We start from the raw sequence: 27,740 nt of genomic DNA, 5'->3' as shown, positions 1-27,740 counted from the left end.
GCTCGACATCAGAAAATCCATTCTGGTGAGAGACCGTATAAATGAAGGGAATGTGGGCAGGCTTTTATTCAGCTATCACACCTTATTTGACATCTTAAGAATTCATACTGGTGAGAAACCTTATAACTGTAAGAATTGTGAGAAGGCCTTCAGTTGCGGCTCAGAACTTACTCAGCATCAGAGAACTCATACTGGTGAGAAACCCTATGAGTGTAAGGACTGTGGGAAGACCTTTAGTCATGGTTCACACCTTGTTCAACATCACAGAATTCATAGTGGTGAAAAATCCTATAAATGTAAGGAATGTGGGGAAGCCTTTATTCAACAATGACATCTTACCCGACATCAGAAAATTCATGCTGATGAGAAACCCTTTGTATGCAAGGAATGAGGGAAGCCCTTCATTTGGAGCGCCAAGCTCACTCAACATAAGAGAATTCACATTGGAAGAAAAAAACTGAATGTAAACAAGGTACTGGCGAATCCCAACTTCAAAACAGATAACTCACACTTTGAGTAATCTTGTGACTATAAATACCAGATGTTTCCCAGCTTACAGTGTGTGAAAGCAGTACTCATTCAGTGTGCTCCTCAACCTACAGGGTTTATCAGGACATAATCCTGATAAACATAAACATTGTAAGTCAACAAGCATCTGTAATTTAGAAAAGCCTTTATTCAGAGCTCACCTTACTCAACATTAGAAAATGCATGCTGGCCGGGTGCAGTGGCTCACACCTGTAATCCCAGCACTTTGGGAGGCCGAGGCGGGCAGATCACAAGGTCAGGAGATCGAGACCATCCTGGCTAACACGGTGAAACCCCTTCTCTACTAAAAATACCAAAAATTAGCCGGGCATGGCAGCATGCGCCTGTAGTCCCAGCTGCTGGGGAGGCTGAGGCAGGAGAATGTTGAACCTGGGAGGCAGAACTTGCAGTGAGCCAAGATTGCACCACTGCACTGCAGCCTGGGTGACAGAGCAAGACTCCATCTCAAAAAAAAAAAAAAAGAAAAGAAAATGCATGCTTGGGGGAAATAGTATGAATGTAAGAAAGGTCATTCATCTTACCTCAAAATTTAAACATCATATGTTACGTATCTCGGTTCTACCATTCCCTTATTACTGGAACATTGAGTAGGTAACTTACCTGCCCTTTTCCTATTTATTCATTTGTGAACTGGAAGAAATTAAATACTTTAACCCATATGTTGTCTGGTACATGTTCCCAATAAATGTTAAAATATCACCATCACTAGTAGTAGTATTAGGCATTGGAGATGAGTGGAGAATCCTTTCTGTCTAATTGATATAGAAAAGCGTTTTGTTTCTTATTGCTTGCAAGAAAACTCTAAAGTGTAATGAATATGGATAGTCCTTTATTCAGATCCTTTTTGCTTTTTCAGAGAGGGTTTGCGGTTTTTTTCTACCATTCCCTGGAGATATTAGCAATGAGTTCATTTTAAGTTAAAATTCATGCCTTGTAGTTTTTCAGACCTTGCAAATACTGTGTATTCAGTTCCTAAACCCATGTGAGGGCTTACCTGTGACCACCAATTCTCCAGGGAGACTTTTTCCCTCCACTTAGAAGTGGTGCAAAAGCAAATATTGTTCACTTCTCTCTTACTCTGTGGGATGGTTTTTTTTTTCTGCTTCCTTCTTTCCCTAAGGATAACCATTTTTTAGCTTTTTAGTTTTTTATTTTTATTATCTAAAAACTTGCCATAAGTAGGCCTCAGGGCTTTTCTCTTTTTCCGTGCTGATATGTAGTTCTCGTGACAAACAAAAACTTGAGGAAACCAAGGACTGGTAGATACCCCTTGGGGCTTCCAACAGCTATAGTATGCTTTCATGTCATTTCCTCCTTCAAAAGATTTTCCTTAATTCTCTTATGAAGCCATGATATGTTTTGAAGGGCTTTTTCTATAGATGGTACATCTGTAGGAATCTTTTGCAAGGAGTCTTTCAGTCTACATAGTACATCATATTGTCAAAAGCTACCTCCACACTTAATCCTATTTTTGTGGGGCTTTTTAAAATAGCGCTTGTCACTGTTGTGTGTCTGTACATGTGTATGTCTTATGTTTCTTAGTTCTTATTAAGAATGTAAGCAGGGCCAGGTGCGGTGGCTCCTGCCTGTAATCCTAGCACTTTGGGAGGCCGAGGTGGGCAAATCACTTGAGGCCAGGAGTTCAAGACCAGCCTGATCAACATGGCAAAACTCCATCTTTACTAAAAACACAAAAATTATTGGGGAATGGTGGTCCATTATCTGTAGTCCCAGCTACTGAGGAGGCTGAGGCCTGAGAATCACTTGAACCTGGGAGGTGGAGGTTGCAGTGAGCCGAGATTGCACCACTGCACTCCAGCCTGGGCAACTGAATGAGACTCTGTCTCAAAAAAAAGAAATGTAAGCAGAGGGCAGTACCTTGACAGCCTTGTACATGACTATTTCTGAAACTGTAGTAAAGCCCCCGACCTATAGTATAATTCAGATTTATCTAGATAGAGATAAGAAATGGTGCCAAAAAAAAAAAACAAAACGGGATGAATCAGTGGGAGAAAAGAAGTCTATCTCCCAAATACAGGTGTAAATAGAGTGTTTGTTGCAGCACTCTGACAGCAGTAGTTGTGGTCATTGGGTCTGCTTGGAAGCAATGGAGGGAATAATCACTCATGTATCATTAAAAACCTTAGCAGATAAGAAAACACTAATAAATTAGGAAACACTGAAATATTTGTCATCATGCTCTATTAGTTTGCTGAAAATGAGAAAATGAAAAATAAGCCAGACCCAAGATTCTTAGATTCTCTGAACATCTGTTGGGGTGGTAAAAGTTCCAATGGCCAGAGAGTGCAAGAAACTAAGGCAGTGTCATTTATTCCTCCATCGGTCTCTTTGGATTCATTTCCCGTATATACAGCTCAGGGTCTGACATAATAGTTGCTTAATCTAATAACTTAGTATGAATGAATATAATCAGAGAGCTCCTAATTTCTTATTTCAAGCAAGACTTCTATCTAAAGAATATAATTAACTTTTGGCTTCAGAGGAATTGCACCTTTCCAGCCCACACCAGAGTAGCACAGTAAGAAAGTAAGAAATCCGTAGAGAATAGAAGGAGCAAGGAACCCTCAGAGCTTGGTGACTGCAAATCAGGTTCTGGAAAGTGGGGTTCCCACTCTGCCTAAGTGTCTGAAGGAAGAGCTTTATGAGGAAGCTAGAGATGAGGCAACAAAGGAGAGTTAACTTTCCTCCTTCAATGCTAATGGGAAATTTAAGTACAAGACTGTAAAACAATCATTTTCAAAGACAAAAATCAACTTTGGAGATGGACAAAATGACTTTTATTGTCACCTCCTTTCTGGGCAATTAAATGTATTTTCACTTCTGGGAAGGAAGATTTATTGCCTTGTCGGAGACCCAGCCTGGTCAGATAGAGGAAGCAATCAAGGAACAAGAAGACAGTGTAATAATAGTTTAGCTCAATAATGTTATCATGGTCAATGAGTCTCAACTGTAGTATGATTACTGATGACTAAATCTTTACCAACATCCTTCAGCAACAATTGCTAAGTAATTGATGTTTGCATTTTTGATAGTCTACCTAGAGACTTAATGAGTTCAGTGTAACTTACTCTTCTCAGTGATGATCCAGAAGTAGAAAGAAAGAGGTCTGCCTCTATTTCAAGGATATTCTGGTGTAATGTCAATCAACGTGAACAATTTCAGTGATAAATTTCAAATGTTTAAGTTGGAAGTGTTTTATTCATGAAATATTTGTCTAGTAGTATCAGTTTCATGGCTCAGTGTGTCACTGTCAATGTGTAGAGATAATGTTAAAATCTAATGTTAACTTGTCACATCAATAAGAGTCTTGTTTTATGGTCGGGTACGGTGGCTCACGCCTGTAATCTCAGCACTTTGGGAGGCCAAGGTGGGTGGATCACCTGAGGTCTGGAGTTCAAGACCCACCTGGCCAACATGATGAAACCCTATCTCTACTAAAAGTACAAAAATTAGCCAGGCGTGGTGGTGGGTGCCTGTAATCCCAGCTATTTGGGAGGCTGAGGCGGGAGAATCTCTTGAACCTGGGGGGCAGAGATTGCAGTGAGCTGAGATCACTCCATTGCACACCAGCCTGGGCAACAAGAGTGAAACTCCGTCTCAAAAAAAAACAAAAAACGAAAAACAAAAAACTTGTTTTTTAATAAAAAATGAAGCTGATGAATTTTTATTAAGAAATGAGTTCATAAGAGCAAATACAATAAAATGACTTGATATCTCCTAAAGAAGCTACATAATATTGAATCTCCATCTTTTGTTCTGTCTTCACTATTATTTATTTGCTACTTCTCTTTTCAACATTTTTAGCACTTTATTCAAAGCCAATGCAGATTCACAAGTGGAAATATTAATCTCACCTCTTGAAAGAAGCTGCCCAGTTCCAGAAGTGTGAGTACAGAGAAGAAGGAAGAATTGTAGCTGTTTCTGCAGTCATTTTATCCCAATATTCTTTTGTATGTTTGCAAGTTGGGACATGTTAGTGTAGTACGTATTCAAAAAATGTTTTAATTATGTATAAAACTGAGGACAAGAGGTTTAATTAAATTGATCATAGCCCACAGATGATTAGATTCAGTGCTGGAATTTTTTGTTTTTTTTGAGACAGAGTCTCTGTCAGCTGGGATTGCAGTGGCACAATCATGGCTCACTGCAGCCTCTAACTCTTGGGTTCAAGCATTCCTCCCCACCTCAGTTTCCCAAGTAGCTGGAACTACAGTTGTGTACTACCACACTCAGCTAATTTTTTTTTTTTTTTTTTTTTAGTTTCTGCAGAGACAGAGTCTCAGTATGTTGCCTAGGCTGGTCTCAGACTCCTGGGCTCAAGTGATCTTCCTGCCTTGGCCTCCCAAAGTGAGTGCTGGGATATTTAAGAGCACTATTTAGAAAAAGGAAACCTTATCTGTTGTCCCATCATCCAAACATAATCCGTACTTACATTTTGACTTGATCTCTCCCACTCTGTATTTTTGCCTGTGGGTTGTTTTGTTTTGTTTTTGAGACGAAGTTTCACTCTTGTTGTCCAGGCTGGAGTGCAATGGTGCGATCTTGGCTCACTGCAACCTCTGCTTCCCGGGTTCAAGTGATTCTCCTGCCTCAGCCTCCTGAGTAGCTGGGATTACAGACACCCGCCACCATGCCCAGCTAATTTTTTTTTTTTTTGAGACGGAGTTTCACACTGTTGCCCAGGCTGGAGTGCAGTGGCACGATCTCAGCTCACTGCAAGCTCCGCCTCCCGGGTGCACGCCGTTCTCCCTCCTCAGCCTCCTGAGTAGCTGGGACTGCAGGTGCCCACCATCACGTGCAGCTAATTTTTTGTATTTTTAGTAGAGACGAGGTCCGTGTTAGCCAGGATGGTCTCGATCTCCTGACCTTGTGATCTGCCCGCCTCGGCCTCCCAAAGTGCTGGGATTACAGGTGTGAGCCACTGCACCTGGCCCATTTATTTTTTAAATTATATTTAAATACATTTTGTGCTATAAATGTTTATGTTCTAACTCACTGAATGGTAAAATTGTGAAGGGAGAAAAGGTGGTTTTATATCCTCCTGAAGCATGTGGCACAGGGTCATAGATACAGGCAATGCTTACTTAAATATATGATTTAATGTAACTTTTCATTTTAAAACAAAAGTTACATTTTGATAGCTAGGATTCTCCAAAAATGTTTTGGCTGCAAAAGCACTGAGTCAAGGATCCAGGAGATGAATTCTGGCTCCTCGTCATTAATACACTTGGAAGGCTGGTATACACAGAGATTTCCCCAGCATTTTATAGTAATAATTTGTCAGGTCATAACAACAAGAGCTACTTGATACCACCAGAAATTTGTCAGGTAAACATCCAAGGAGAGCCAATAAAGAAAAAAATACATTTTAGCCACCTAGAAATTCAAGCCATTCTAAAGGTTGTACTTATAAAAAAAAAAAGGAAAAATTGACAGATTACCTTGTGGTGGGACCATCCTAGAAACAGCCTATTGCCTAAGGCATGACACCCCTTTCCTTCTCCCACTTTTCCTCTTATCAACCAAAGACAGAAACTGAGAACCTTGGATTCAGGTGGCTAAAAGCCTGAAGTAAAACAAAACAAAAAATTTTAACTTTAAGTATTGAGGAAATGCCAGGTCTAGCAAATATAATGCTAGCCGTAGATTACTTACTGGTTAGTGAACAAACTTCTAGATACAGTGGGAAAATAGAAGGTAATTAAATAAATTTTACATTCAATTTTTTTTGTCAGTTGGGTAATGTGCCAATATAGCAAGGTTTGAGGGAAGCATATCTCACACAAGTGTGAAGACAGTCATCGTACTTATGACCTACAAAAGAATCTATATATGTTAATATAAATATATGATAAATAGATAAATTGTGTATATATTTTTCATAATTTGGTCCAATTGGGAATTCACATTTTATATGCTAATTTATGTTCTAAAGAATTTATCTACAAAAAGACTTAAAGGGCACTAATTGGCTTCTGTGCCTCTTGATAATATCAGTTTTAATTCAACTTTAACATTTGTTAAAATGCACTAATTTACAAAACTTTATGGACTTGATCAATACTGAGACTTAAGTTATACCTGGGGATCTCACTAAATTTAAACAGTTTTTTCCTATAATCTTGAGAAGGTATCCAAATATAAATTTTTAAAAATGAGTATGCTTCACTTTAACTGTAGCCTTTCCTAGATTTCCCTTAGTGATATACCCATTTACGTAAAACAGTCTGTGTTGAATATAGGTGCTCTGACACAATAAATAAATGCCTTTGGTGCTTACAATTTGGCTTGATAAAATGGCACCCCATGAGCTCCTAGCTGAACCAGGGCCTTCAATGATTAAAACTAATTATATAAAACCTAATTATTAAAGGGATGGTTATTGCCACTGCTTATCCATTTAATAGCCCAATTTTCTTGTTGTTTCCAAATCTGAAAAAAAAAATATGAAGGGTATCTTATGATGAGTTGCTGCAAGCCTAATGCTGTGTTCCCATCCATCAGGGCCCCCATACTCAACACCTAATATTAAAATTACTGACTTCATCTGATTAACAGTTGGAAAATCTTTTGCTCTTATAGAATTGGCCGAGTTGCTGTTTAGTGCCTATTTCAACAGCCTCTCAGCTGCAAATTGCTTCCACCTCTGAAGGGACAGAGTATACCTTCCCAGGCTACCCATGGGGGATCACCACTACTTTGTCATCACACACAGTGTTTGCAGACAAGATCTAAAGACATTCACCTTCTCTAGGAACACAGGTGTGACACTACATTGACATTCTTCTCCAAGGATATTCACTTAATACATGCATTAAGGACACTTAAGACCAATATTTCTTTGTACTTTGGGGTTCTGGTGGCAACATTTATGAATCTTACTTCTTAATTTACACCAAGCACTTCTGTGTGAGCCCTTAAAAACAAAAACAAACAAAAAACCCCTTCATTGTAGAGATTGGCAGCATTTTGTAATGCCTCCTGGAGTCTCTCAACACTTATTTTGGCCATTAGTTGCCCCAGGACTTCCGATGAGAGATAGTTCCCCTTTTGGCCTCATGCTTTATGTTTTATATTTGTTATAAACAACAAATAACTGGACACCTACTGAGCTGTCTTGGATAGAGGCTTTCATAGACCTTGAACCTGTGACCCTCACACTCAGCTGCCCATTATGCTTTGGGCCATGGTAACAGCACCCCACAAGCTTGACATAGCCACCAAGGCCTACCTAAGACAGGATGGAACCAAACCTGGGCCCTCTGGTATACTTCACCTGCAGGAGGGGGTAGCATCGCTGGTCCTCAGTTTCTTGCCAGATGTCAGGGTGCTGGAGGAAGTCACTCCTCTCCCAGACACCTTCACTACCTGGGAAGCTGCTTGAGATTAACTGAGTAAACAGTAATGGGAGTTTGTCTATGTGAATGGCACTGCAACCATCATACATGATGGAGCTTAATAGAATGTTGCTGCTTTCCATCCCTTAGCCAACACGTCCCAAATAAAGGATGGGGCTCAAGGAACAACCCCCTTGGCCAAAACTTCAGACAGTCATCTTAGCAATGATGCCTTGGTCAACAAACACCATCCTCTCATTTATTATAAACTATTAGGCCATTACCAAAAATGCTCATAAACTGACTGCCTCTCCTAAGGCATGAAATTGACACTTTTTTTCACTCTTCTTCCTAAACTCACTGTCTCGTTAGCCTGTAATCCTGGTATTATTTCTTGCTCTCTGCTCAAAGATACAAGTCCACACTAAAGGGAACTCTGATTCGGGTTACTAAAATTAGTGAAGATTATTGCTTTCCCCCAGGAGGCATCAGCCCCATATCAGTCAACTGGTGACCTCTAGGGGAGAGAACCACCCACTCCTTAGTGTCTTTTTCTGCTACCACCCTCCAGACATCACAATCTCCCACCCTGCATCTCTAAACATAACCACCACAACCAGCCTTTCCCCTTAAAGTCAATAGATCTCCACAACTCAACTCTGATTGTCTTGCCTTACTTTTAAATATGATGCTGAGACATCAAGGGCTGAATTATAGTGAGTGCTTCTTATTTTATGTTGCCTTAACATCCATTTTTAAATATAAATTTAACTTTCTCATGCAAGAAGCAAGGCTCAGTCATCCTTCACATGGTTTCCGATTCTACAACACACTCAAATGACTCAAGCTGGTAGCCAGAGATAAAAGTTAGAGGTGTGTCTCCTGGCTAGCAGACTGGGCTCCCTGCTTTTCCATCACTTTCTTTAAATGGATCATTCAAACATTTGCCTGTGAACTTAAAGTGACCCACACCCTATTTCCCAATATATACTGCTCATTGTCATGTGCTGTCTCTCTCTCTCTCTCTCTCTCTCTCTCTCTCTCTGTCTGTCTGCCTACACTCTCTGAGCTCCATGTGTGTGGCTTCATGGCAAATACTAAAAAAAACCCTCAAACTTTCCCATTGTGTTGTGTCATTGAAGCCTAAAATCCAACCCCTGATTGGCTACCCCAAGGAGACTCATGCAGGTGGATCCTCTGCTGGTGCTCTTCTGTCTGGGACTCTGGTGGCTTCTGGGTACAGAAGGTACCAGTGGAGTTGAAAAAAAATTCTGTGAGTTTCATCCAGACTCAGAGTAACATTTAAAAAAATGAGTTACTTAGGGTTGGTGCAGTGGCTCACGCCTGTAATCCCAGCACTTTGGGAGGCCAAGGGGGGCCGGATCACGAGGTCAGGAGATCAAGACCATCCTGGCTAACACAGTGAAATGCCGTCTCTACTAAAAAAATACAAAAAATTAGCCGAACGTTGTGGTGGGCACCTGTAGTCCCAGTTGCTCAGGAGGCTGAGGCAGGAGAATGGTGTGAACCTGGGAGGCGGAGCTTGCAGTGAGCCGAGATGGTGCCACTGCACTCCAGCCTGGGCAACAGAGCAAGACCCCATCTAAAAAAAAAATGAGTTACTTTTAATAGCCAAATTCGTAGAGACAGAAAGTAGAATAGGTCATCAGGAGCTGGGGAAGGGGTAATGGAGAGTTATTGTTCAATGGATCCAAAGTTTCTGGTTGAGATAATGAAAAAGTACAAGAAATGGATAGTGGTGATGGTTACACAACACTGTGAACGTGGTAATGCTACTGAACTGTACATTAACAAATGGATTAAATTGTAACTTTTGTGTTATGCATATTTTACCACCAAAATTAAAAGAATAATTTGAAAAAAACATGTACACGGTTGTTCATAATAGCACAATTTACAGTAGCCAAATGATGGAAACAAGACAAACGTCTACAAATGGAAAAATCGATAAACAATAATTCTGAATCAAATCAAGGGAATGTATCTAGGAGTTCCTGGGTCTGGACTGCAACTTTTAAAAATGTTTGTCCTTAGAGCCTTAGCTATACCTCTGTAAATATCATTAATCCAAAATAGGTCACATTCTCTAATGTTGTATTGGCTTATTCTTTGAATATAACAATTTATATGGCTAACATATTTAGGATACCTGAACATATTTTTATAAGTGAAATAGGTCATATTTTCCTTTTTTAAAAAAATCAGGTTAAGTTTTAACATCACAGCTAGATTTATCATGGGAGATGGCAAGCTTTTCACATATTTAAATGTCCTAGAATAGTTTCTTAACTAGTGTACATTTTTAACTTTCTATTTCCACATGTTTGGTTTAGTAACTTGGAGGTAGGTATTAAACTTTAATTTACATTATGGAGGATTATTGGCCTAATAAGATTTTCTGCTTTTTTTAGATCAATACTAGTAATTTCATTTACTAGAAAGTTACAATTTTGTCTAGATATTTACATATATTAGAATAAGTAATAGTGGTAATTTTAAAACTATTAAAATCTTATACATTTGTCATGGCCATTGCTCTCATTTATTAAATTGTAGACTTGTAACTTTTTATTTGACAATTAAAAATTGTGTCTATTTAAGGAGACAATTTAGTGATTTGATATATACTTACATTGTGAAATAATCACCAAAATGATGCTAATTAATATCCATTATATCATATAGTTACCATTTTCTTTCTTTTTTTCATGAGAACACTTAAGATATACCCTCTTAGAAAATGTTAAGTATATAATGTAAAGCATTGTTAACTATATTGACAGTGTTGTTTACGGAGAATATATTAGCTATCCAGAACACATTAATCTGTATAATTGAAACTTTACTGTCTTTGCAAATTTTAAATATATAATATATAGTATTGTTAACTACATTGACAGTATTGTATATCCAGAATATATTAGCTATCTAGAACTTACTCATCTTATATAGTTGAAAGTTCATACCATTTGACCAACATCTTCCTACTTCCCCCTCCCTCCAGCCACTGTTAACCACCATTCTACTCTCTATTTCTATTAGTTCAAAAAATCTTCCATACTTTCTTTATGCATTCATCTGTTGACAGATACTTAGATTGTTTCTATATCTTGGCTATTGTGGACAGGGCTGAATAAAGATGGGAGTGCATATATGTCTTTGGGATACTAATAGATGCAGAAGGCAGATAAGGGGGAGGGTCCCCACAGAAATCTCTAACCTGCCTGTGCACAGGGAGAATGGGGTGGGAGCCACAGGAATTTGGTACTGTGTGCAGGAGGGAGGAGTCTGACCTCTTTGGTTCCTGTGTCGTGGCCCTGGAATCAGTCTGTGAGATGAGGGCCTATTAGCAGCAACTCCTCTCTCTTTCCTCAGTTTTTTTTTTTTTCTTTTTGTCCAATAAATGCCATTCCCCTCACCCTTCAATGTGTCTGTGTGCCTAACTTTTACTGGTCGTGTGACAAGAACTAGGTTTTAGCTGAACTAAGGAGCAAAGTTCTGCAACATTTTGGTGCCCAATGTGGGGCATGAGAGAAAGGGTGAGTAACATGCAAACCAAAAGATCATTTTCCCTTTTGCTTCTAAGACATTTTGTCCTCAGACTTGTGAGGGTAAAATAAATTATTCCTCCCTCCCCACCATCACTCAGAAATGTCAGCCTTTTCCTTGTTTTTTGGGTAGGAATAAGAGGTTCTTCTCCCAGGCATCTTTCCAACCCTGCATTTTAAACCTTTTTTTTTTTTCCTTTTGTAAGGTTGGTCTTAAGCTTTAGCCAATCTAGTGTTCTTTGCGTATCTTTCTGTATGGTCAGTAGCAAACTTTGCTGCGTGCCTCCATCTTTTTTTATATCCTTGGAAACATGACTTGTAACCACGTGGCAATGCTTTGTTTAGCCTCTGCCATTTTAAAATGGCAGCCCAGGTTCAGTCCTGACTTAGGAAATGAGTCCTTTCTGGTTTAATATCTGGGTGACCTTTGCCACTTGTTGATTCTCTTCCCCTCCACAAACCGCCTTGGATTTTCCTTTCTCTGAAACTTTGGGATAAAGTCTGAAAGCCAGAAGCATTGGTCACTTGGCATGGCTAAAGTCAGATACCAAGGGATTTAAAAGGATTTTCTTAAAGAGCACTCAGTGTAATTAAAAGTGGATATCCAAATTATAGATATATTTAAAAGGCCTATATGTTTTCCTCTGAATGGATCTTGCTTTACTGGAAAAGGGTTTTTTCTCAGTCAGCTGAATTCTTATTCTCCATTTTGTCTTGCCATGCTTAATCCATGCATGAGAGGCCCTAGGATAACTCCTAGGGGCATGAGACTCCTTGGGAAAAACAGAGAAGGCACCACTGACCCCATTTGAGGAAGAAACCTGTTTTCCTCATGGAACCCCAGGAATTAAAAATAGATAGATCCCTCTCAAAATCTGTTTTTGCCTCCCAGTTATGCCTGTTTATTAGGCCTTAGAAGCTGCATGTCTCTTAAAGGGTTCCATCTGGAGGCCAATAATCCAATAAAGAGACTGGCAAATGAAAAATCTTACGGCTACTGGGTTTTCTTCTGCCTGTTCGTTGTAGTTACGTATGTGTTGGGTGTGTGATGTCTATAAAAAAGGAGCTCTAATTAATTGACTTAAAAAAGATAAGCACTTGGATCAAATATTTTTTAAAGGGAAAATAACAGTTGTGGTACCTTTCAGTTCACATGACTTTAATCTTTGGGAAATAAAAACAGCCTTAAAGATTATTGGTAAAATGCAGATGCTGAGAAAATGTAAAATTTGCCTAGGGTTAAAGGATTGTTTTGAATTAGATAAGATAAAGCTAAAAGTTCAAAAACGTTGTGAAAGGAGTGTAAAAATTAATCTCGCAAAAGACATTTTGTGTATGAACATATTAACTAAATTCAAAAGGGTATTATATGGTTTTTGTGTATGTTGAGCATTGAAATAAAAGCACAACAAGGTACTCTTAAGGCACTAATCTGCTCTTTAGAAAAACTTTGTAAAGGATTATAAAAGGTTTTTGCTTTTTAAACATTTCTGAGTCATCATTTTGGCAAAATAAATAATTTATGGTAATCTGGAGTTCTATTTCATAATATCAAGTGTTTTAAACCTCTAACATATTCAAGAGGCTTCGAAAATCAAACTCCAGTTTCAAAATTGTCTTTCCTGACACCTGGCTTTTTGGATGCTACAGAGGGCTCCTGGAGCATCCAGAAGAGAGGTAAACAGAATTATTTGACATGTTTAGGTACGTGAGATTGCCAAAGTGATGTTTAATCTTCTTCAGGTTTTATTTTAGGGAATAATATTAGTTATGTTCCAAAACTGTACGGGACGTCTAAAATTCTAACATCTGAGTATATGCTGTCAATCATATTTAAGGTTGTTACGTTATTGTAAACCACAGAGATAACCAAATTTATTTGTCAGTCATGTTTCTGACTGTAACTACCCTGGACATCTTGTTGCTCATAGACAATTGTTGTCTTGTTTTGATCCTCTTGAAAAGATGGTTTATAATCAGTTATAGAACTTTGACAGGTGCTCTCAAATGCAGGCTTCTGGTAAGTTTGGAGATTGTGACGTTGGAATAAAGAAAAAATGTACAGGACTCATGAAGAGCTGAAATGTCACAAATATCAAGCAAAACAAGAGTTAACTGAATGGACTGAACTAATAGAAAGCTGAAGCAATCTTTTCTGACTTTTGTTTGGAACATTGCTGATCCTTGTTTTGTTTTTCAGAGTCAAGGAAATTTATTTTTAACTATTTATGGCCTTTAATAATTCAGTTAGCTCTACTCCTGTGAACAAATTTGGAGCATACTTCTCTCTCTGCCTGGCTTCTCCAGAATTTAGAAACTACTTTTGAGTATTGTTAACTTATGGCAATATAGTTGTTTGCATCAGTGCAGTAAGAATCCATTTTCTTTTGCAACAGGATGCAACTGGAGAAACTGGTTGTTTCACCAAGGCTTTGACTGGAAGGGCATGCTTCCCTTTAAGGAGTTAAGCTCAACTTGCAAAGCCAATACAAGCCCCTTGGGAAAACTTGACTCATATCTTGTCTACACAGTCCCTGTACAGGGTTCCTGACCTATGGTAAGTGAAGAATGTCACTTTCTTTTTTTTTATTTATTTATTACACTTAAAGCTCTGAGACACATGTGCAGAACATGCAGGTTACATAGGTATACATGTGCCATGGTGCTTTGCTGCACCATCAGCCCGTCATCCAGATTTTAAGCCCCACATGCATTAGGTATTTGTCCTAATGCTCTCCTTCCCCTTGCCCCCCACCCCACAACAGGCCCAGGTGTGTGATGTTCCCCTCCCTGTGTCCATGTGTTCTCATTGTTCAACTCCCACTTACAAGTGAGAACATGCAGTGTTTGGTTTTCTGTTCCTGTCATAGTTTGCTGAGAATGATGGTTTCAGCTTCATCTATGTCCCTGCAAAGGGCATGAACTCAAGAACATCACTTTCTGATAGGCCCAGGAACCAAATCCTTTTGGGACCTCAAGAAGAGGGGAGTTTACCCAACCCAAAGGTATTTGAGGGTACAAACCCATGGCTGAGGTTGGCTTCAGAAAGTCCTATCTGAGATTCCTTGTGGAACAGAGTTCCATCAAAGCCAATTACAAAGAAATAATTATTCTTGCTGTACTTTATGCAAATAATTGGGTGAATTGTAAGACTAAAGTCTATTTTGCAAACAACTCAGTTCTATCATGATTTGTTTTTAACAAAAATGAGGACTGGAGAGAAATTATGTTTCAAAACTTGTCATACATTTGTAATTAAATTCTAGACTCATTAGTGTTTTTAAGTTTTGCCTGCATTTTAGACTAACCCTACTTATTCCTGTGAACCAACCAGCAATCTCCGGCTGCAGCTCAGAAGGAACAAAAGGGATGGGTGATGTAAAAATCTGGATCAGTATTCTAGTTCTGAGCAATTATCCTGCAAATCCTGGCAGTTGATGGGAATAAATAGGATGCCCATCACCTGGAGGTTTTCCCTTTTGGGAAACAAGACCAAGGGAGCTAACCAAAGCCAAGCCCCATGCACCTAAATCTTAGCAAGCGTAACTATAGCCACCAGTTATCTGACTGTGTCACTGGACTTCCTTTTCTCTCCCTTGTTGGAGGAGTACTCAATCTCACAGCTTCCCTTAGCATTCAGCTTATGGTAAGGAGTCTATACAACCCCCTAAGACACATTTTTGGTTTCAAACTCAATCCCAAGCTTCGGATCAAAGCCCTAGGAGAGAAAATTGGATCTGAGGGATCCAGAGGCAGATGATAATGGAAGTTAAAAGACACAGTGCAAATGAGCATGATTAATTCCTGCCAATTAAGCCAAGCGTCCTGTTTCATGGATAAAGGTCATTCTAGTATCCATGGCATAAACGAGGTCTAGGGAATTCAAAGGCTACTGACAGGAGGGGAGATAAGGCACATGGGTGAGTAAGAGTGGGTGCTCCCACTCCCTATTCACCCTGTTAACATAGGTGAAAGCTGATTTGACACCCATGAGCAGCACCCTGTCATGATTGCTAGGACTCAGAGATATATGGATGAAAGAGAGAAAGAGCAATGCCACAGTTTCTCTCCCTCACATACCCTGGGTATCTGCTAGGAAGAGAAGGGAACCTGGGTTGACTCACTCCCCTCTTTCTAGATGGGTAGCCATTCATCTTCAGTATGTACCCCATTCAAATGCATCCTGAACCTCTAAGACTTCTTTGAAAAAAATGCTTTCTTCTTCCTCCCCTGTCCTTTCTTCACAGGGATAATTGGTAATTGTGTCTCGATACTATGAGACACTACCCTCGGATGTATCCTCCAAACTGGGAAAAGTTAATTTCCAAAATCTTAAGCTCATTGGCTTAGGATTGGGCTTAGGGGGAAGGGAACCCAGAAACCTGACATGCCAGCAAGGGAGTAAAAGTATTTTTATGAGTCGGGCTTTTGGCCTCCCTCTCCCTGTGCAAACTGGCAAAATGCCTCTAGATTTTTGAACTGTGCCTCCCTCATCTTACTGCATTTTGGTACATGTTTTCTAATAATCCGGCTTGTCTCTTCTCACCTTCAGGCCATCAAACTCCAATTGGTCATGCAACCCAAGATGATCTCAGACGATGACCCCTTCTGCCAGGGACCCTTAAATAGACCTCTGAGGGAGATCTGATGGTGTTTTCCCAAAACAGTGCTCCCTGTCATCAGGAAGCAGTTAAGATTGGTCGTTATCCTTATCCTTGTCCTTGTCCTTGTCCTCGTCCTTGTCCTTGTCCTTGTCCTTATCCTTATTCTAATGGCAGTTAGATGGGGGGAATGATAGATGCAGGAGGCAGGTAAGGGGGAGAGTCCCCAGAGAACCTCTGACCTGCCTGCACACTGGGAGAATGGGGTGGGGCCATGGGTAATTCATGCCATTTGCAGGGGGGAGGAGCCTGGTCTCTTCAGTTCCTGTATGTGTGTGTGGTCTGGAATCAGTCTATGAGGTGGGAGACCCGTTAGCAGGACTTCTTCTCACTTGGCTGGGAGTTTTTTACTTCTTTTCCTTTTTGCCCAATAATTCCATTCCACTCACCCTTCAAAGTGTCTGTGTGCCTAACTTTTCCTGGTTGTGTGACCAGAACCCTGCTTTAGCTGAACTAAGGAGAAAAGTTCTACATCAATAGCCCTCTGTGGAGTGTTTACAGGGGCTTATGGCAAAAGCCTGTGGGCACCTCCCAATAAGTCCTGGGACTTTGGACTGGAGAATTTCCACTTGATGGGCATTTACTGCCTTCCTATGGGATGTTAACTGAAGCTACCCCTATGCTAATGGAAATAACAGTGCCCAAAAGAGTTCCATGATGAGATAGAAATGATTTATATAGGATATGGCTACCTGGAGAGTGCAAGAAGGAGATACTCATGAGCAGGGAGCATATTTTTAACCTAGGACTGCCTCTGGAACTATGTGATGAACTGCTAGATTCTACAATGCCCAATAAATAGCTCTCATTTCTTTAGAAGAAGTGAACAAACAACATCCTGTTTGGAAGGCTGCTATTCTGATTAAAGAAAAATCAAGAAAATCTTATTCTTTTGAATTACTTATAGCTTACAAGGATTGAGTAAACTATTTTGTGAGCAAAATTTACTCTTGTCTCTACCTGAGTTCTCCAAAATTTGGAAGCTATTTGTGGGTATTCATATTTTATGGAAACAGAATTATTTGTATAAGTTCAGTAAGGATCTGTTTTGTTTTGTAACAGGCCACAATCAGACACTGGTTATTTTACCATGGCTTTGATTGGACCAGCATAGTTTTAGAGTGACCAGACTGAGGAATGGAGGTCATGAGCCAACAAGAAGCCCGTTGGAAAGAAGATTGGCCTAGTACCTTGACTAAAATGTTCCTTTACAAGGTTTCTGACCTGTGGCAAATAAAGAATGACACTTTCTAATAGGCCCAGGAACCTCAAGATACTTTGGGAACTTGAAAAGAGAAGAATTGGTACAGATAGTAAGAGCACAGTCTAATAGGAAATCCTTGGCTTGGCTTCTGGCCCCAAGGCTTTTAAAAAGTTGACTTTAGAATTCCTTATAACAGTTCTAGCAAAGCCAACTTAAAAGGAGTCCATGTGGATAATTATTATTCTTACTATACTTTATGCAAATAATCAGGCCAAGTATAATGAGACTACCATTTGTTTTTGACTTACATATGGGGCACTCCTGGGCAGCAGGAGGACGTCTCCAGAAAGCCACCCTGCCACCTGTCTCTAAGCTGCTTTTAAGCTGATTTTCTGGCTCTTTGCCTACTGCATGCAATGGGACCGGTTTTTCTTGGTATGTTTTCAGATATGGTCTAGGATGTTTGGGTTCTTAGGGACACCTGCTTGTCATTTGGGCACCATGGCCTTGGCTTATGGCCTGGCCTTCAGGGTTCAAGCACTGGACATGTACTCTTAAGTAACTGGATGGGGAACCCATTGTCCTACACAAGAATTAACTAGATTTTAATGAAACATTCTTTAGAGAAATGGGTCTTTAAAATTGTGGAAAACTTCAGGTTTACATGTTTGGAGAAAGGTCAAAAGAGAGTCAATAAAATATATTAATCCTCATTCAGTTTCTTCTACATTCAAAAACTTCAATTTGGAATAATATTTTTATTTATACACAATAGCCTCTGTTGGAGAAGAATATTTCTAAAAATTTTTTAAGAAAAAAAAAAAAAGAGCTTAAACTCATTTTGATTGTAGGAAGAACCCAAAGTCAGATTCCGTATATTTCCTGCTTGGTTAGTAAGCCATTAAAATAATATTCAAATTCTTAGAGATAAATGAGCCTCTTCTATTATATCTGCTGTTATTCTTAGATAATATAATACATTTCAATAATGTATTGCCCTTTCAGCTGTTCCACATTCCTTTTATTATTTCTCTGTTTCTATTTGGAATCTTCTTTTCTACCTGAAAAACTCTCTTTAGTATTTGTTTTTGAGCAGAGATGAAAGTGTCGAATTCTATTTTTTTGTTTGTCTCAAAATATCTTGACTTCATCTTTATTTTTGAAGGATATTTTCACTGGGCATAGGCTTAGAGGTTGGGAGTTATTTTCTTTTAGCACTTTAAAAACATCATTCTGTTATCTTCTGGCTTCCACTAGTTATGTTCAGAAGTTAGTTCAACTTTAGTTCCTTTAGTTAATTTGTCTTTTTTTCTCTGCCTCCTTCTATAGTTTTCTCTTTGTCTTTGTTTTTCAGCATTTTTGCTGTTATGTGCATTAGAGTGGTTTTCTTTGCACTTACACTGCTTGGGGCTCATAGAGATCCTTGAATCTGTGGGTTAATATTTTTCATCAGTTTGGAGAAACTATTGTCCATTACCTCTTCAAATTGCTATTCCGTATTTTTTCCCGTCTAGAATTTCACGTTAGATTTTTATACTGTGTTCAACCTACATTAGTTTTGATTTTCAAAATCATTTCTTCTTTCTCTACTTCTAAGTGAATATTTTCTATTAACCTGACTTCTAGCTTATTAATCCAACTTTATTCTGAACTTATTCTGCTATAATTCTGCTTATTAAAATCTCAATTTCAACTATTGCATTGTTTAGTTTTAGAGCTGCAATTAGATTTATTTTTATTGATTATAGTTCTATGGTGACATTTTAAAAATCATTTCATTAATTGTTGTCATCTGTTCCTCTATTTTTGTGAACACATTCATCTATTATTTTAAAGTCTTTGTTTTGATAACTTCAATATCTCTATCACCTATCATTTTCTTTAACTTTTTTCTCTGTATTTTGTCTATAGTCCTGTCTCTTGGCTTGAGTAGTAATTTTTTATTAAATGCAAGATAATGTGTATGAAAGTTGTAGAGACTCCAGATGTGTTCTTCTAGGGAAGGTTTAACTGTGTTTTACTAGGCAGATGGTTTCAAATTGTATTAGAAAATATGTGATAATTATGCAATTTGAGCTTTTTCAGTAGCTCTTTGAGGGTATCTGTAAGAATTAACAATGTAGGTGTAATTTTTTGAAAAGTCTCTTTATGATTTTTCATTGCCCCTTTGTATTTAGTGAAGCTTCAAAAATGAAAAACATGTCACTACTGAATTAGAAGTCAAAGGAAAGAAGGTGTGGATGGAAATAAAGAAGATAATAATGCTGACTGAGAAGTCACCTCAAGTAAGATATATCTTTGTTGGAAAGGAATGTCATGACACACTGAAAGGTCTTATTACTTTATTTCACTAAGTGTGATACAGTGAGATTTTATATTATTTTATTTTATGAGAGTTTAATTTAGCAAAGCAATTATTCTTTTACTTAGGGTATGATTTAGTGGTCTGTCTTTGAGATATAAGGGATAACTTACTAGTAATTTTACTTTCTCTCTCTTTAAATTCTAAAAGTAGAAAATATTAATTTATAAACTCAATATTAACTATTTGAGTCCACAAGTATTAGAGTGGAAAGGTAATTACACCTCATTTAACAGATAAGGTGACAGAGCCAGTAAGTACCTTGTCTAAGACCGATCATGACAGAGCTGGGACCATATATAGATCAGAGATCAGCAGAAGAAGTGCCAATGGTTATATTAATTGTGCCTTTTTATTTTCTATGCCTATATATCATGGGGCCTTGCTAACACTGGAGGGCAGCGTCTCCCTGGATTAATTAGCTCCTAGAGATAGCAAACGATTTTCCCAAGAGCACACCTTTTATATGCAAACCAACCAAATGAAAGCCTGCACCCCCAACCATCTCCTTTATTCAGCTCACACAGGGCCCTAACACTTTGGGCACTATCCCTTGCCCTAATTACCCCAGAACCAGGTGCCAGACACTAGACACAGCCCAGATACCCCAGAGCCCACCAACGTTATTCAAACTAGCTCATCCTAAACATGCTTACCTCACCTTGTTTTTCCTGTGGATATCACAATAAAGATTTTTGCCCATGTTTTCCTCTCACTCCCTCTGCCTCCTGACCATCCCTGGTGCTTCCCTATGTGGCTCCCTGTGGTGTGGCATGCCCCCTCCTCTTGGGAACTGTGAGTAACAAATTATCTGTTCAATATCAGTCGTCTCCTGGTCTTTTGGCCCCACCATACCTGAATAATAAGAAAACTAACATTTTGAAACAGTAGTGTCAAAGGAGATGATTGATGTGTCATTGAGCACCCCAGTGTACACTTGAGCTATGAGGTTCCCCATTGCAGTATTACTCAGATAACATCCTTGTGGGAAGAGTCACTGCAACTTCAGGCCTGAAATTAATTACAGATAATAGAGTTCCAAATTGTTGCCAAAGCAAAGGTAAGTGACATTTTTTCAGGCATGTTTCATCTCTACTTTCATGTTACCTTTTCTCTTTTAGGAATTCTACCTCTTCAGGTGCTTATCTTATGTCTCCTTCTCCTCAGCTGGCCAATTAATTAGTTAATTAATCCTAACTGAGGTATAAATGTTAGTTCATGAGGGCAGGGGCATGGCTTTTGTTCATTCCTGTGGTTCTAGCCCTTAAAACAGTGAAAACTCCATAATATTGTGCTCAGAAAACAACTGTTGAATGAAGGATAATTAATTGAGGTGGGATTACTCTCAGGTCCTGGGTGGAATCATTGTCTTTAGTTATTACTGATCATGGCTTGACATTTTGTCAATAAGAATAAGAAATGGCATAAAAGAAAACGATCATGTCAGATATATATGCAGGGTCTAAGTCTCCAAGCTTTTTAAAAGAATCGCACTAGGCCAGCTGTGGTGGCTCACACCTACAATGCTAGAACTTTGGGAGGCTGAGGCAGCCAGATTGCTTGAGCTTAGGAGTTTGAGACCAGCCTGGGCAGCACAGTGAAAACTTGCCTTTACAAAAAAATACAAAAATTAGCTGGGCATGGTGGCACACACCTGTAGTCCCAGCTGCTTGGGAGACTGAGGCAGAAAGATCACATGAGCCCGGGAGTTTGAGGCTGCAGTGAGCAATGATTATACGACTGCACTTCAGCCTGGGCAACAGAGCTAGACCCTGTCCCCCCAAAAAAGAAAAAAAGAACCCCATTGCATTCATACTTTTTGTGAGACAATGTAGAAAAGCAGTTAAGAATATAGGCCTTGGAATTTAATTGCTTTAATTTAAATCCTTGTTTCTCCTACTTACTTACTACTAGTGTGACCTTGCACAGCTTACTTAACCTCTCTCTGCTTCAATTTCTCATCTGTCAAATAGGGATGATAATAATAGTATCTATCACAAAAGAGTTGCTAAATTACTCAGAGTTGCTAAATTACTTTTGCTGTGAAGCACACAGAGTCTTACACATAGTAAGCACCACAAAGATACTAAGCTATTATTATAGTTTTCCAAATACAGCTGGGACTAGAAGCCATCATCACATCAGCCCCCTAAAGGACCAGCTGGACTTGACTTAGTCACCACTGCTTTTCATAGACACCAGCATCATCCAGTCGTGTACTTAGGTTGCAAATTGTATACTGTGTAGGTTTTTCCCAGTGTAAGCTGACATGTGACCTCAATTATCTTCAAGCTCATTGTCAGACCACAATGCCATACTGATCCTATAAAATCTTAGGAGCATAGTCATCTATACACAGTGTTTCCCACATGGCTGTTTATGTTCCTTTTATCATCCTTGCCCCACTGTATATAATGTGTCTTGTTTCTCTGGCTGCCTTCAGTATTTTCTCTTTCTCTTTGGTTTTTAACAGTTTGCCTATGATGTACCTAGGTATGGTTTACTTTACATTTACCCTTCTTGGGGTTTGATAAATGTCTTGGATCTGTAGGTCAGTGTTTTTTCATAATACTTGAGAAGTTTTAGGCCATTATGTTTTTTATTTTTTTCTGACCTCATTCCTCTCTTTTCTTTTTCTGGAACTCCAATTACACATATGTTAAACTTTTCAAATATTAATAGGCCTTTGAGATGTTGTTCCCTCCCTTTCTCCTTCCCTCCCTCCCTCCCTCCCTCTCTCCCTTCCTTCCCTTCCTCTCTCTCTCTCTCTCCCTTCTTTCCCTTCCCTCCCTCCCTCCCTCCCCCCTCCCTTCCTTCCTTCCTTCCTTCCTTCCTTTCTTCTTTCCTTTCTTTTTTCTCTTTTTCTTTCTTCTTCTTTCTTTCTTTTTTCTTTCTTTCTTCTTTTTTGAGACAGGGTCTTGCTCTGTTGCCTAGGCTGGAGTACAGTGGTGCACTCATGTCCGACTGCAGCCTCAACCTCCCAGCCTCAGGCGATCCTCCTACCTGAGTCCCCCAGGTAGCTGGGACTACAGGCTACAGTGTGCACAACTGTGCCTGGCTAATTTTTGTATTTTTTGTATAATGGGATTTCTCCATGTTGCCCAGGCTGGTCTTGACCTCCTGGGCTCAACTGATCCACCTGTCTTGGCCTACCAAAGTGTTGGGATTACAGACGTGATCCACTGTGCCCAGCTCAGTTCAATATTTTTCAACTTGGATTTTCTCTTTCTGTTCTTCAGAAAAATTTCTATTTATCTGTCTCCAGATTCATGAGCTCTTTCTTCTGCTATCTCCAATCTATTGTTAGGCTCATCCAGTGAATTTTAAATTATATTATACTTTTTAGTTCTAGAGTCTTTATTTTGTTCTTTTTCTTGTAGTTTCCCTTTCTTTAACTTTCCTGTCTGTTCACTCAGAAAGATGATATTTTTAATTACAACCCTGAACACAAAATAGCTGCTTTAAAGTATTTTTTAAACTAAATTCAAAATCTGAGCCATCTCAGGGTCAGTCTCTATACACTGCTCTTTTTTTTTCTAGACTATAGACCACGGGTCCCCAACCCTAGGGCCACTAACCAGTACTTCTCCGTGGTCTATTAGGAGCTGGCTGCACAATAGGAGGTGAGCTGTGGATGAATGAGCATGACCGCCTGAGTCCTGCCTCCTGTCAGACCAGCAGCAGCATTAGAATCTCATAGAAGCACAAGCCCTATTGTGAAAACTGTGCATGTGAGGATTCCAGTTTGAGTGCTCCTTATGAGACTCTAATGCCTGATGACCTGAGGTGGAACAGTTTCATCCCTAAACCATCCTCCTTCCTGTCCATGGAAAAATAAGTGTTCATGAGTTTTAAATGTGATTACTTTTAAGACAAAGCGTCCAGGCGCAGTGGCTCACGCCTGTAATCCCAGCACTTTGGGAGGCAGAGGCGGGCAGATCATGAGGTCAGGAGATCGAGACCATCCTTGCTAACACGGTGAAACCCCATCTCTACTAAAAATACAAAAAATTAGCTGGGCGTGGTGGCGGGTGCCTGTAGTCCCAGCTACTCAGGAGGCTGAGGCAGGAGAATGGTGTGAACCTGGGAGACGGAGCTTGCAGTGAGCCGAGGTCACACCACTGCACTCCAGCCTGGGCAACAGAGCGAGACTCTGTCTCAAAAAAAAAAAAAAAAAAAGACAAAGCATGGGAGGAAAATCCAAGAAGGTTTCACAATCCTGAGACATTTGGAAACTACCATTTTAGATTGGGGTTGCATGTAAGTTCCCCATTTGTGAACTCCAATTTCGTGTTGCCTTCTACCATGATATGGAGGATTTCACATCTTTTTTTCTTTTTCCCAAGAGAACCATTTCATGGAGCTGCTCATAAGAGTCTTCTGTTTTTCCAGAGAGATTCCTTAGATAGATGGATTTTGTTAAAACATTAAGTCTGATCAAATTGGCCTGTGTGTTTCCCTGAAGTGAACATTTTACCACAGCCACGATAGGTTATAGCTATTCCGACAGTTGATGGGTATTTTTCAAGGCAAGTAAGAGCCTATAAGCACTTTCTGAATATGACACAGCACATGCTGGTTAGAGGAGACCATAAAGGCCAGGTGTTTGGGGAACAGTTTGTTAAGGCCAGTGAATTTTGCAAATGTGCTAGATAATGAAAGTTCTCAGCTTTCCCAGTTGCAGTGATCAGGACTCTGTAACTGGAGACCAATGTGAGAGAAGATTTTATTCTCTGGCATTATGACTGGGTCTATATGACTCCAGACAATTGGATAGAAGACTAGAAATGCTGAATCAGTTGGTCAGTTTGGGGTGGGAAATCTTACCAATCCAGCAGAACCAACTCTGGTTATTTGATTATGCCTGTGGACATGGCCTACTTGATTTATTTTCCTCCCTCTTTTAGCTATGCTTTTAGAGCCTTTGATCTCTTATCTCTTGGTGTTTGGACTTGCTTTGACACCAAACAGCCCTTATAGTCTCTTGAAAGATCACACTATAAAGCCCTAGGTTGGCCATGGTGGCTCACACCTGTAATCCCAGCACTGTGGGAGGCCGAGGATTGCCTGAGCTCAGGGGTTTGAGACCAGCCTGGGCAGCATAGTGAGACTCATCTCCACATAAAATTTAAAAATTACCTGGGTGTGGGGGCATGTGCCTGTAGTCCCGGCAGCACATCAAAAAGCTTATTCAGTACAATCAAGTCAGCTTCATCCCTGGAATGCAAGGCTGTTTCAACATACACAAATCAATAAACATAATTCCTCACATAAACAGAAGACAAAAAACACATGATTATCTCTATAGACACAGAAAAGGCTTTCAATAAAATTAAACATCACTTCATGTTAAAAACTCTCAATACACTAGGTCTTGATGGAAAATACCTAAAATAATAAGAGCCATTTATGACAAACCCTCAGCCAATATTATACTGAATGGGCAAAAGCTGGAAGCATTCCCCTTGGAAACAAGCACAAGACAAGGATGCCCTCTCTCACCACTTCTATTCAGCATAGCATTGGAAGTTCTGGCCAGGGCAATCAGGCAAGAGAAAGAAAGAAAATATACTCAAATATGAAGAGAGGAAGTCAAACTGTCTCTGTTTGCAGATGACGTGATCCTATATCTAGAAAACCCCATCATCTCAGCCCAAGCTTCTTAAGCTGATAAGCAACTTCAGCAAAGTCTCAGGATACAAAATCGATATGCAAAAATCACTAGCATTCCTAGACACCAACAACAGGCAAGCCGAGAGCTGAATCATGAATGAACTCCCATTCACAAATGCTACAGAGAGAATAAAATACCTAGGAATACAGCTAACAAAGGAAGTGAAGGACCTCTTCAAAGAGAACTACAAACCACTGCTCAAGGAAATCAGAGAGGACACAAGCAAATGGAAAAACATTCCATGCTCATGGATAGGAAGAATTAATATTGTGAAAATGGCCATAATGCCCAAAGCAATTTATAGATTCAATGTTATTCCCATTAAACTACCATTGACATTCTTCACAGACCTAGAAAAAGCTACTTTAAAATTCATATGGAGGCAGGTGGAGCCAAGATGGCCGAATAGGAACAGCTCCGGTCTACAGCTCCCAGCCTGAGCGACACAGAAGACGGGTGATTTCTGCATTTCTGTTTGAGGTACCGGTTTCATCTCACTAGGGAGTGCCAAACAGTGGGTGCAGGACAGTCGGTGAAGCGCACTGTGCGTGAGCCGAAGCAGGGTGAGGCATTGCCTCACTCGGGAAGCACAAGGGGTCAGGGAGTTCCCTTTCCTAGTCAAAGAAAGGGGTAACAGACGGCACCTGGAATATCAGGTCAGTCCCACCCTAATACTGCGCTTTTCCAACAGGCCTGGAAAACGGCACACTAGGAGATTGTGTCTCGCACCTGGCTCGGAGGGTCCTATGCCCACGGAGTCTCGCTGATTGCTAGCACAGCAGTCTGAGATCAAGCTGCAAGGCGGCAGCGAGGCTGGGGGAGGGGCGCCCGCCATTGCCCAGGCTTGCTTAGGTAAACAAAGCAGCCAGGAAGCTCGAACTGGGTGGAGCCCAGCACAGCTCAAGGAGGCCTGCCTGCCTCTGTAGGCTCCACCTCTGGGGGCAGGGCACAGACAAACAAAATGTCAGCAGGAACCTCCACAGACCTAAATGTCCCTGTCTGACTGACAGCTTTGAAGAGAGTAGTGGTTCTCCCAGCACGCAGCTGGAGATCTGAGAACGGACAGACTGCCTCCTAAAGTGGGTCCCTCACCCCTGAGCAGCCTAACTGGGAGGCACCCACCAGTAGGGACAGACTGACACCTCACTCGGCCAGGTACTCCTCTGAGACAAAACTTCCAGAGGAACTATCAGACAGCTGAATTTGTGGTCTCATGAAAATCCGCTGTTCTGCAGCCACCGCTGCTAACACCCAGCCAAACAGGGTCTGGAGTGGACCTCTAGTAAACTCCAACAGACCTGCAGCTGAGGGTCCTGTCTGGTAGAAGGAAAACTAACAAACAGAAAGGACATCCACACCTAAAACCCATCTGTACATCACCATCATCAAAGACCAAAAGTAGATAAAACCACAAAGATGGGGAAAAAACAGAGCAGAAAAACTGGAAACTCTAAAAAGCAGAGCACCTCTCCTCCTCCAAAGGAACGCAGTTCCTCACCAGCAACGGAACAAAGCTGGATGGAGGATGACTTTGACGAGTTGAGAGAAGAAGGCTTCAGACGATCAAACTACTCTGAGCTATGGGAGGAAATTCAAAACAATAGCAAAGAAGTTAAAAACTTTGAAAAAAAATTAGAAGAATGGATAACTAGAATAACCAATGGAGAGAAGGACGTAAAGGAGCTGATGGAGCTGAAAGCCAAGTATCGAGAACTACGCGAAGATTGCAGAAGCCTCGGTAGCAGATGCGATCAACTGGAAGAAAGGGTATCACTGATGGAAGATGAAATGAATGAAATGAAGCGAGAAGGGAAGTTTAGAGAAAAAAGAATAAAAAGAAATGAACAAAGCCTCCAAAAAATTTGGGACTATGTGAAAAGACCAAACCTACGTCTGATTGGTGTACCTGAAAATGATGGGGAGAATGGAACCAAGTTGGAAAACACTCTGCAAGATATTATCCAGGAGAACTTCCCCAATCTAGCAAGGCAGGCCAGCATTCAGATTCAGGAAATACAGAGAACACCACAAAGAATGCCACAAAGATACTCCTCGAGAAGAGCAACTCCAAGACACATAATTGTCAGATTCACCAAAGTTGTAATGAAGGAAAAAATGTTAAGGGCAGCCAGAGAGAAAGGTCGGGTTACCCACAAAGGGAAGCCCATCAGACTAACAACTGATCTCTCGGGAGAAACTCTACAAGCCAGAAGAGAGTGGGGGCCGATATTCAACATTCTTAAAGAAAAGAATTTTCAACCCAGAATTTCATATCCAGCCAAACTAAGCTTCATAAGTGAAGGAGAAATAAAATACTTTACAGACAAGCAAACACCGAGTGATTTTGTCACCACCAGGCCTGC

At 40.1% G+C, this 27,740-nt stretch overlaps 1 protein-coding gene and 1 pseudogene across 1 annotated transcript in view; one reads left to right on the top strand and one right to left on the bottom strand.

Moving 5' to 3' along the window:
* FGD3 (FYVE, RhoGEF and PH domain containing 3) overlaps positions 1–27,740 on the top strand; it is a 160,400-nt gene that overhangs the window by 16,849 nt on the left and 115,811 nt on the right. The window contains exons 6-8 of the mRNA XM_055271917.2: positions 13,873–14,033; positions 16,029–16,165; positions 19,519–19,626. The gene's annotated coding sequence lies outside the window, so the exon portion shown is untranslated. The remainder of the gene's footprint in view (positions 1–13,872; positions 14,034–16,028; positions 16,166–19,518; positions 19,627–27,740) is intronic.
* LOC129480003 (uncharacterized) lies at positions 6,300–6,396 on the bottom strand (annotated as a pseudogene).

Source organism: Symphalangus syndactylus, chromosome 3, assembly GCF_028878055.3.
Source record: "Symphalangus syndactylus isolate Jambi chromosome 3, NHGRI_mSymSyn1-v2.1_pri, whole genome shotgun sequence".
Classification (NCBI taxonomy): domain Eukaryota; kingdom Metazoa; phylum Chordata; class Mammalia; order Primates; family Hylobatidae; genus Symphalangus; species Symphalangus syndactylus.
This window is presented reverse-complemented; position numbering and strand designations above follow the sequence as displayed.